The sequence below is a fragment of the Diplotaxodon limnothrissa genome, linkage group LG7 (genome assembly GCF_057381915.1).
Source record: "Diplotaxodon limnothrissa isolate DT_005_m linkage group LG7, D_limnothrissa_male_GT1.1, whole genome shotgun sequence".
In the NCBI taxonomy this organism is placed as follows: domain Eukaryota; kingdom Metazoa; phylum Chordata; class Actinopteri; order Cichliformes; family Cichlidae; genus Diplotaxodon; species Diplotaxodon limnothrissa.
Window position 1 is genome coordinate 1,763,252 of NC_140602.1, and position 11,553 is coordinate 1,774,804.

The window sequence follows — 11,553 nt, forward strand, 5'->3', positions numbered from 1 at the left end:
TACTGAGTTATGAAATGACAGCAGCTGAGATCTGACAGTTTGGGAGTAAAACACAACGAGTGAGAAATTAAACAGCTCTCCCTTTGAGATGAGGCACACTGTGCTTTCTACTAACCTGCCAGTCATCGCAGGTGTTATATTGTGTAAACAGTCTAAAGCAGATATAACAAAACTTTGATATATTTTATTACCAATATTTATTTAGAAATAACAGATATTTATAGGCAGCTTTTATTCAAAGAAATGCTAATATATATGGTTTAAAACAACAGAAAATACCTTAAACAGCTGTTTAAAAAAAAAAAAATTTTATTTGTCCAATTAGACTACATCCCCATGAACCCCAAACTAAAATCACCAAGAAAAAAACAACCTGTGAATCTTTTGCCCAGACAAATGAGCTCTCTGGAGGTGTGTGAGAAGACAAAATAAAATAAAACACCCCAAACACACATGTACATCAACAGGTCAGTAATGGCTACACAGGAGACCTTCTGTAAAAGTCAAATGAAATAACATTTAAAAATGACTAGAATGAGACAATAATCGGACATGATGTAACTCTAAATCATCATGTTTGTGTAAAAACTTTAAAGAAACAGGAATCCTGCATATGTGATGGAACAAAGACATTTTGTTAAATTCCATCTTCGTCTATTTAGTTTGACATGTATTAATTAGCTGTATACCTGTATTTAAACTGTTAATATATAGATTATATATATTTCTTTTTTTTACAAACATAATTGATCCAGAAAATGTTTATTAGTCTATTTTTTAAATAATGTATTAACACTCTTAATATATTAGATTATTTTTTGATTGCTTAAAATCTGGTAGCTTTTCTAAAATTAGATGACAGATTTAATTATTTGAAAGACAACAACACAAATAAAATGAAACATTTCATTATTATAATTTTCAAATGCTAATTTTTGAATTTTCTGGATATCAAATCAGTTTGGTTTCCTTTTTATTTAAATGTTATGAAGTGATAGGATACATTTCCACTGAAATAAAAAAGAAGAAGAGACAGAGGGATGTTTAGAAAGATGGAAATCAGGAAAAGAGAAACTAATTTGGCATAACAAATTGATTAGATTTTTATTATAAAATTTATTATCTTACACAAAGACATAACAAAGGTGTTCAATCTGTAATAATAAAAGAAACAGTCAGTAGGTGAAATGGCAGCATTAGTCCTGACTTGAGTATTCAGCATCCTTATCTCTCTCTGCTTGAGACAAAACCTTTTGGATTTATCCGTTAATTACAAATAAATACGTTGAATTGAATTGACAGAGGATGCAAAGAACCAAGGAGTCCTCTCTGACAGCAGCATCACGAGCCAATCACAACCTTAAACACTGCCAAGCACATGAGTTACGTAACAATAATCTTGACACAAAAACATGCATGAAAAGGGTTTTTCTTACATGCTTTCAGTTTGAAACTTGACAACCACTGTGTCACAGCAACGAATCACATTTGAATTCTGATGAAAACATCACTCATACATCACTTCATGTCATTTGTTTATCGCACCCATATTTCCCCATTTTGGCAGTATTTTTTTGTGGTTGAATAACTGCAGATGTGTGAGCCAGAACAACAATACGGACAGAAGCTGCTCATCCATGATAAAAAAAAAGCACCACGTTGCATGCAAAGCTTTGTGGAAAACTATCATCCAACCGACTAGTCGCAGAAATCACAAACTGTTTATTGGCTGAAATGAAACATGCTGATACAATATCAAAAAATGCCAGCTTTCTGCTAAATCTCGCTGACCCATCAGGTCGTTAAAAAACACAACAAAGCACAAACATCAGTTACTGCTACCAGCTTCAGATTAAAATGTCAGAAACTAATATAAACCTAAATGATTTTGCATTCATGAAAAATGCCTAAAAAGGTTGTTTAGAAGCGCACAAATGTCATAGAACGTCTGAAAAAATCGACTTGTATACACAAAGCCTTAAATTTCAGCAGATCTTAAATCAGATGATCAGAAATCGGAGGTGAAGATCTGCTCAGCCTCCATCAGTCAGGATGAGCAGCATCAGCATCACGAAGGAAAACTCTTTTTTTTTTAATCTGCTGGGGGCATTTCCCCCCATTTAGAAACAATATAAGATGCATTTCCAGCAGCTGTCACTGTTGAAGTTTGTCCACAACGTCTCCTCTGACCACCTGTGGGATTTTATTACTCCACAATGTTACAGTGACGCAGGTTTGGCATTGAGCGCTTGTCCCGCACTTCCCTCATCTCTTTGAAACACTGCCTTATTAATAACTGTTTAAAAAAACGGGAATTGTGTTCTGACATCTTTCGGCTGCGCTCATGTATAATGACAGGGAGAAGTGAAAGCCCTTCCTACTGGAAAAGGAACATCGAAAGAAACTCGAGGTAGATCCCAAAGGAAGATGTTTCGTTCCCTTTTCCAAATGAAGGGCTGTTACATATGTAGATATTACAAACTACCATGTGAACACAGTTTGTGTGACTCCATTAGCTCCTGATTATTTTACCTAATGATGCTTTGCTATTCACAACTCTTACAGAACAGCAGCGGCAGGCAGTGTAAAACTTTGTGAACAGTTAGAACATGTTCAGGACTTGCTACAGTGTATCTGTGCAGACATCACATACAGCTACAATAATAATCTAGATTAGGAACTCATAACATCAGCTGTTCTAAATTTAATATGACCGAGAGAGACAGGCAACTATGTCACACATCAGATAACGAGCGAATAAAAGTGGATATAAGCACCAAAATTTGTGTGTTTGTCCCTCTGGTGTCATTAATTAAAACAAACCTCATTAACCACTTGAATTATAAAAATGACTACCTTTTTTTAAAGATGGCCATCATTTCCAGAATTTTTTTCTACTCCTAATTTCTATATTTTTATATTAGGGGAAAAAAAATTTGGTTCTTGGTCTCGAGGAAAATTCAAGACAATCACAAAGACTTGTTTGCTTCTACTTTTGTTATGGACCTGTGACTCAAACAGTTTGTTTTAGACATTAAACATTCATCAAGCAGCAATTAAGTGCTTTGTAATTCAATTCAGATTCAAAATTTAATGCATGGTAAATGGCCTGTATTCGTATAGCGCTTTACTAGTCCCTAAGGACCCCAAAGTGCTTTACACATTTACCTTGGGTAAAGCTTAAACTGTTTTTTACCAGTTATCTGCCTTCAGATAACTTTTCCAGCACAGAATCAGCATCAACTGAGCGAAAACAGTCGATACTGAACCCAAAGCTGAGTTTTACAGCTTTGACTTCAACAACATCTGTTAATTGTCTGTGTAAATTCATAAATAATCCAGATGGCCCTGCCCCTCCCTGAGCCTGGTTCTGCTGGAGTTTCTTCCTGTTAAAAGGGAGTTTTTCCTTCCCACTGTCGCCAAAGTGCTGCTCATAGGGGCTCATATGATTGTTGGGTTTTTCTCTGTATGTATTATTGCAGGGTCTACCTTACAGTATAAAGCACCTTGAGGCGACTGTTGTTGTGATTTGGCGCTGTATAAATAAAACTGAATTGAATCAGCCATTCAGTCAAGTGATTTACCGGAACATAAATGGAATCTCATTTGCTCATAGGGGGTCATATGATTGTTGGGTTTTTCTCTGTATCTATGAAGCGCCTTGAGGCGACTTATGTTGTGATTTGGCGCTATATAAATAAAATTGAATTGAATTGAATTGAATTGAATGGAATCCTATTTTTCCTATCCGGTCTTTAAGTCTGACGTCATTAGCCATTTCCAGGTCCCAAAGTCAAACGAACACTGCAGCATCACTGAGAGTTACAAACTGTCTAAATTCTTTCATCTTTAATAAAATGATCAGTGTGGCTGCTCTACCAGGTTTAACATCCAGGCATCCAGCAAAACAAAATTTATGAAGTTTAACAAAGTTAGAAGTTAGCAGGAAGTTAGCTCGCTAGTTTCCACCTAAAGATGATATAGCATGTTCTGACTGGGAGATTTCTGAAGCATTCAAACGTACAGCTCTGCTATCACTTCCAACATAAATGAAGACAGAAAACTAAACAGCAGTGATGTTTGTAGGGTTACTGAAGTTTGGCTACCTGGTATATAATGATGCACTACGTGACTGCTAGCGACACAGCTATGTTAGCATAGCATAAACACAGTGAAGCTGGAGGATGAACACTAACTTTTTTCCACTCGATAAAAGTTAACGTGAGGGATTCTGGTGGTCAGGGACAAATGCAATCGCATGGCAGGATGCTGTAAACGGACCAAACTTCAGCAGGAGAACAACTGAGATAATCCATCCACAATACGAGGTTAGTCATTCATATACTGCTGCATGGGCTGGGCTGCAGTTACATCGTAAGGGTTTAAACACTGAGCTTTAAAATGAATAGCAGCAATAAAAAGTGAGAGGCCGACAGTGATCATTGACTGTTTTTAGGAGCTTGTTCAGATTAAATAGAACAAGATACAAAGCATGTTAAAAACACAACAGCCTTAATAAACGCAGAACAGTTTGGACCTGGAAGCAGGATTCATACGTCATCACTTAAAGACCGGATTCTTACCAAGCACTCAAAGCACTTTTTATAAACTGGACTTGCACTACATGCAAGGAAAATTGCACACCTTGCTGAATGCATCAGGGACGGTTTGGAGCTTAGCATGTTGTCCAACATGCAGACTGGAGGAACCAGCATCACCAGCTAACCGAACAGCTGACAACTTGCTCTAAATATTGGCTCCTGTAAGCCACCTTTAACGATCAACCCAAGAGTGAACGACGGATAAACAGCGAGGAAACAAAGTGCTCCCTCTGCTACGACACCACGATGTCCTTTTAAGTAAATCTTTTTAATTGTTTTGAATTAAAAATACACAAAAAAGCGAGTAGATGGCCATTGTGAAAAGGGCAGCCATCTTTAAAAGGGCAGCCATCTTTAAAAGGGCAGCCATCTTGAATTTTCAAACAGAGTAACCCTGAAGAGTGTATTATCAGCTTTAGTATTTGTATCCACTCGTGAATAATTTCCCTGTTACGCTGTCTGTTGCACTAATAAGTATAAGAATTATATTATTATTATTATTATTATTATTACACTGTAACACCAATAACGGTCATTTTTAAGATGATTTCACCACCAGCAGCTCCTTCAGGTGAAACATATCCTTTTAGTTTGAGTAACACAATGTCAAAGTGTTTCTTGGGCACTTGAAAGGACAACATGAAAAAGAAAATCATTTTGAAATCTCTCTCCACCCAAAGGCTTACGTCACAGCTACGGCTGCATAGTGAGTGCAGACAGCAGGAATGATCATTACTTTAAACAAGGCACATGTTGGAAAGATGACATCCACTTCAGGTGTACACACTGACCAAGGGAAATGTTCTCTTCTCTTCTTACTACAACCTTGCTCGTCTCATCAGGCACCGAACTGTATTCGTATGGCACCTGTGCCACAGGCTAATGTACTTTCTGGATGCCGTTTTTAAAATAGAGCAGGTACAGAAGGTAATAATGTGAAAAAGATCATCTTTGTCTGTCCTGCCAAAGCAGCGACAAAAAACAGTCAGGTGAGAGACTCGGGTGAGAGACCCGGGTGAGAGACTCGGGTGAGAGACTCGGGTGAAAGACTCGGGTGAGAGACCCGAGTGAAAGACACGGGTGAGAGACTCGGGTGAGAGACCCGAGTGAAAGACCCGGGTGAGATACTCGGGTGAGAGGCTCGGGTGAAAGACTCGGGTGAGAGACCCGGGTGAGAGGCTCGGGTGAAAGACCCGGGTGAGAGACCCGGGTGAGAGACTCGGGTGAGAGGCTCGGGTGAAAGACTCGGGTGAGAGACCCGGGTGAGAGGCTCGGGTGAAAGACTCGGGTGAGAGACCCGGGTGAGAGACTCGGGTGAGAGACCCGGGTGAGAGACTCGGGTGAAAGACTCGGGTGAGAGACCCGGGTGAGAGACCCGAGTGAAAGACCCGGGTGAGAGACTTGGGTGAAAGACTCGGGTGAGAGACTCGGGTGAGAGACCCGGGTGAAAGACTCGGGTGAGAGACCCGAGTGAAAGACACGGGTGAGAGACTCGGGTGAGAGACCCGAGTGAAAGACCCGGGTGAGAGACTCGGGTGAGAGGCTCGGGTGAAAGACTCGGGTGAGAGACCCGAGTGAGAGGCCCGGGTGAAAGACTCGGGTGAGAGACCCGGGTGAGAGACCCGGGTGAGAGACTCGGGTGAGAGGCTCGGGTGAAAGACTCGGGTGAGAGACCCGGGTGAGAGGCCCGGGTGAAAGACTCGGGTGAGAGACCCGGGTGAGAGACCCGGGTGAGAGACTCGGGTGAGAGGCTCGGGTGAAAGACTCGGGTGAGAGACCCGGGTGAGAGGCTCGGGTGAAAGACTCGGGTGAAAGACTCGGGTGAGAGACTCGGGTGAGAGACCCGGGTGAGAGACCCGGGTGAGAGACTCGGGTGAGAGGCTCGGGTGAAAGACTCGGGTGAGAGACCCGGGTGAGAGACTCGGGTGAGAGACTCGGGTGAATACAGTGACATTTCCCCTTTGAAAAAGATTGCTTATCTCTTCATAGACAATCAGCCATGCAGGACAGCTGAAAATACAAAGCCAAAGCACCATTAATAACTAAACACCGTCTTACTTTTAAACCCATCACAGGTATGAGTGACAGCTTGCCATGAGACTGAAACGCTTCTCTATAGAATCTGTGACATGGAAGGTGTGTCACCGAAACAATAAGGTCTGGCAGATTTGGGCAGACCTTCAGTTTACACAAGACATGAAGCGTCTGGTATTCATTTATCTTTCTTCCACTCCTCCACCCCAGCGCTCCATCACTGCTTCCATCCCTCCCCCCTTCACATGCTTGACCCGTCTTTTGAACCCCACCAACAACCTCAAATACTGTCATCAAGCCTGGGGAAAAATAAGCCAGCTACAGAGGTAGGTCTTGAGCTCCAGCTCCTAAATAATGTGAATATTTCATGACTTTCTCGTCTGTTTCTCTGCGTAACAGCAACGCTGAATTCTTATGCACTCAGGCTGCCTCAGCTGCTGCCGCTCTCTTCCCCTCCAGCTCCTCCAGGATTTTCCCATGTTCGTATCACTAGCCCTTGACTTTGTCACTCATTCAACAGCTGCTTGCTGATACTGCATCACTGTTCCAGCCTATCGCTCCCCCCTTTTCACTATGCCCAGCAACAACAAAGGCATTGCTAATCCAGCCTTGATACAAACAGAATGCAAGGACTTTCTGCCCAAAAATGTTTTAAAATTGTGTCTGTTGGTGCTTCGGGAGGATCAACATCCTGTGGACTTCCAGTTGAGATCACAACAAGCTTAGACTAAAACACACAGGACTAGAGGTCAAAGAGATTTCACAGCTCGTCAGCAAAGCCCGAATGCGTTTGAATATTAGAAAATACACAAATGCACAACAAACAGACAGAGCGAGTCAATAAGTATCACCCAGTAAGTAGTTAACCTATGATTCACACACTGCTCCCAATACAAAGAAAATCTGCCTCTTTACGCCGAGTCTGTCAAACAGATGGCACAGCTCGTAAACATGAAAAAACATAACTACACCGTTACAAAAATAACCCAAGCCATTAAAAATAAACCCAAAACACAAATATGTTGAACACCTGAGCGTACGCAGCCCTCACATGCGTCTAGTACTGCTTTCTGTTGCCCTTGTTTCTATATCTCTCCTGCAGATGGTAACAGATGGCACAGGAGCACAAGATTGCTCCAACAATTAGAGGGTTTCCCTCCTTTTTCGGCTCCATCAGGTGCTCGTCTGTCTGCTGCCACTAACAACAACACTAAGTGCTCTGCTTTGGGATGAAGCGCTTCATGCAGAAATCACACGTGTGAGAGAGAAGCTGCAGGAAGCAGAAACATCTGATGAGAAATGCACGAAAATAGGAAAGCAGACACGACACACACCCACGCTCACAGAGTATCTGATCTTCTTAGTGATCAGTGATAGAGACGAATGAAGGGGGCGCACGTGAATGTGCACTGCACTCCCCACCACCACGCTGGATCGGCCTGCAATAATCTGATCCTTTTGGGAAACTGAGGTGTCGGACTTTAATTTATAGGCCGTATCTGTGGAGCCTTTCCCTCGGCTCTGCCGGTGGCGTCAGCCTCTGAGCCGCTGTGTATGTTTAACGGCTACATGTGTCGCTCCCTATCTCGCTCTCTGAGTGGCACAAAGGTAAAGGGAAGCTTAACAGCCTGGGAAAAAGTTGAACAGTGTGAAATTACCTTGATCCAAAGATTCCTGCTGCATACCAGCCCAATGAACCCATAACAGAGCAGGCACTCAGTCAGAGAGCCCTGCCTGCAGGCAACAGCTGAGACATTACAGAAGGAAAGAGAGCAAAGGCGTGGGGTTGGGGGTATCAGGAGGTGAAAGAAAGATAAATGGGAGCAGGAAGGAGACCCACTAGGAATAATCCCTCGTCCACAATAAGTGGCAGAGGTCAGAGTATCTATACTGTACGTCTAATGTGGGACAACTGGTACGTGGGGTGCTGCTGACTCCCAGTTTTGAGGAGATCTCAGAGGAAAACGACTAAACTTGCCTGCATAACAGTGACTGTAAAATTCAACGCAGGACATTAATGAAGGGCAGAGTGAAGAAGCGCAAATTGAGGCTGCAGTCGCTTTAAATTAACGTAATACTCACTCGCCTTTTTTAATCTGAAACTATTCAAGAAGCAAAAACAGCAAACAAACACGGGCTCTGTGATTTTGGATAAAACACAACACAGTTTACGAGATGCCTGCTGACCTACTTTGGCCAAAATGTGACGGTGAATCATCGACAATAAATAGAAGCTTTGAAAAGGTTTCACATAACAGCTCGAGGACCGATGCGCTAATATCATTTTTATAGAATTTCAAGGATGGCAGCAATCTGTCGGTGATTATATTTGAAATGTGAACGGCTAACAAGCCTTTAACATCAGTGAAAGCCAAAACAGCATGTGTCGTTGTCACGGGGGCGTATGTTTGGTCTGCTGGTACGGTGAAAGGAGCTCCACGTGAACGCCAGGACCCGAGGCTTCAGCCGGTCAATTGTGTCGTATCCAGATGATCAGTGTTTTTCACTCCACCCGTCGGTGGCTGTAGTATTGTGGCTGTTGGAAATCACATGCCAGGGGGGTGTGAGCAACTTGAGCAGCAGATACAAGCATGACTGGAAATTTTCCATTTGATGTCCTTGTGGCCTCTGTTTCAACACGCCGTTTGTATTTGTGGGACAGTAAATCTGACCGATCACTGTGAGTGAAATTATTCAAGACAAACGTGCAACAGGGAAAACAAAATGAGTTCAAACAATACACACTGACCACCGCTCGTTTCTTTAAAATGTTTCTATATTCATACGTATTATTCAACTGTGTGGATCTGCTCTCGTGTTCGATCGGCCACAACCCTGAACTGGATGTGCAGTTCAAGAAAATGAGGTAATTATACTGTGCAACAGATCAGCCACAGGAAAACGACACACACTCCAAACACACATCACCTTCAAAATATTTCTCGGGAACAGCGGTGTGTTCATTAAAGTATATAATACATTATTAAATGATTTACTCCTTTTTTCACAATGTGTAAGAATATCTCTCAGTCCTCATGGACACTTCATTGGGTACACCTGCTCAGTGGTTTGTTAATGCAGCGCCATGCGTTTGGGCATGCAGGCGTGGAGTGTTGCACAAACTGCTGGTCGACTGGGATTTTCCCACAGACCCACAGTGTTTGAAAAGATATCCAGTTAGTGACAGTTCTCTGGGCAAAAATGTCTTACTGATGTCAGAGGGAATCAAACAACGATCAGAGTACTTCAAGCTGCCGCTCGCTGCAGCCGAGGTATGCAGAAGAGCATCCTGGAACGTTCAATCTTAGCAGATAGCTTTGCTTTGGTGCGTTCGCCCTTCAGTTCTGGACCGTTGGGGAGTATAGGGAGTCATTTCCTGATTCATCAAGCGGTTCCTGAGGAGTTTTGGAGGTGTGGAGGTTACCCTGTCCCACTGAGGGAGGCTCCAGTCAACAGGCGGTGCCACTGCCATGATGGCATACGTGGTCTAGCATAATCTTTTGGAAGGTGGTGCCAGGTGGAGACGATAATTGGTGTATATCCAGTGCAATTTAGAAGATATGCAAGCGTTAGATTTAAAAACAAACACTAGTACTACGAGTACTAGATCTAATATACTAGTATGTAAAAATTAAAGACTGGGAAAACTGTTCAGTAGCTATCAAGGCTATCCAAGTCGCTACAGTAAAACATCTGTGAGAATGCTGGGGACTTTTTCTTCAGCCACTGTTACTGAGGAAATTCCGTCCCCACAAATGCCAAACTATTTTTGATCTGGAAGAGAAATGAATATCAGTCGATGGCGTAGCACTGACAGCTGGAGGAGGCGACCCGTTTCAGGGAAAAAACAACCAGTTCCTGTGTTTGTTGGTTGCACCTGTTTGTTGTGTGCCAGCTTGTGATGAGTTTACTCTTATCAGACTATCTGCAGCGCCTCTGCAGGCGTGCTCTCTCGGGGTTTTGCAGATGTGACGATCTCTTATACCCAATTAGAATAAGGCGCAACAAATGTCTGCTGAAGGTATTGATTCTGAAAGTGCCGGATATGAGCAAAGCTGCACTTTGAGCCACATCTAGAGCACTGTAACCTGACTGCTCACGGGGAGTGTGTCATCAGGTTAGTCAGGTGCAACTCTTGTGCTGCAGAATGATCAATTATTGTGTGAGTTCTGTTCAGAACGATCCTTGATGGCAGTTTAGTTTTACACCTCTTCTCTTCTTTGAATCCGGAACAACCTCGACCTTCACGCTTGGTTTACGAATGAAAGGAGCACTTCAGGAGACTGGTTGGGTGAGCTGGAGCTTCCAAGGAAACGCTTCAGTTTTGCAAAACTCCCAAAGTGAAATCATCCATCTCCAAAACCAAAACTAGACAAACGTGCTCATACTAATGTTGCCTTTGTATTCTTGCAAGGTTGTTGAACTCATTTTTTCTCCCTCATCAACAAAAAGAAGAAATCTTTCCAGCGTTTCGCCTCTGGTTAGTGAGATGAAACACTGGAAGAGTCTGGACATCCCCAAACCTCATTCTTCTCCTTAGAGAACCTACACAGTAGCCTACACAAGTAGACAACGGCGTGACATTTATACTCGCTCTATATGGTGTGCTTTGTGCCATTAAAGCCATTAAATATTGAATCATAGCTGCAGTAAGTGAAACTGAAACACAGGAACAAGAGAAACCCTCAAAGCTCACTGAGTCTATACATGGCCCATGTCTCACTCTTTAACATCCTGCGAGCCAGATACAGTTCATTCAGTTCAACTTTATTTATGCAGCACACAGCACAACAACAGCCGGCTTAAGTCACTTTGTGTTATAAATGGTAAAGACCATAAGATAATGCAGGTGAGCCTAGTAAGACTGTGATTTGCTGAGGTCGCTGTGCCGGTTACAAACAGACTTTATAGTCTGTGT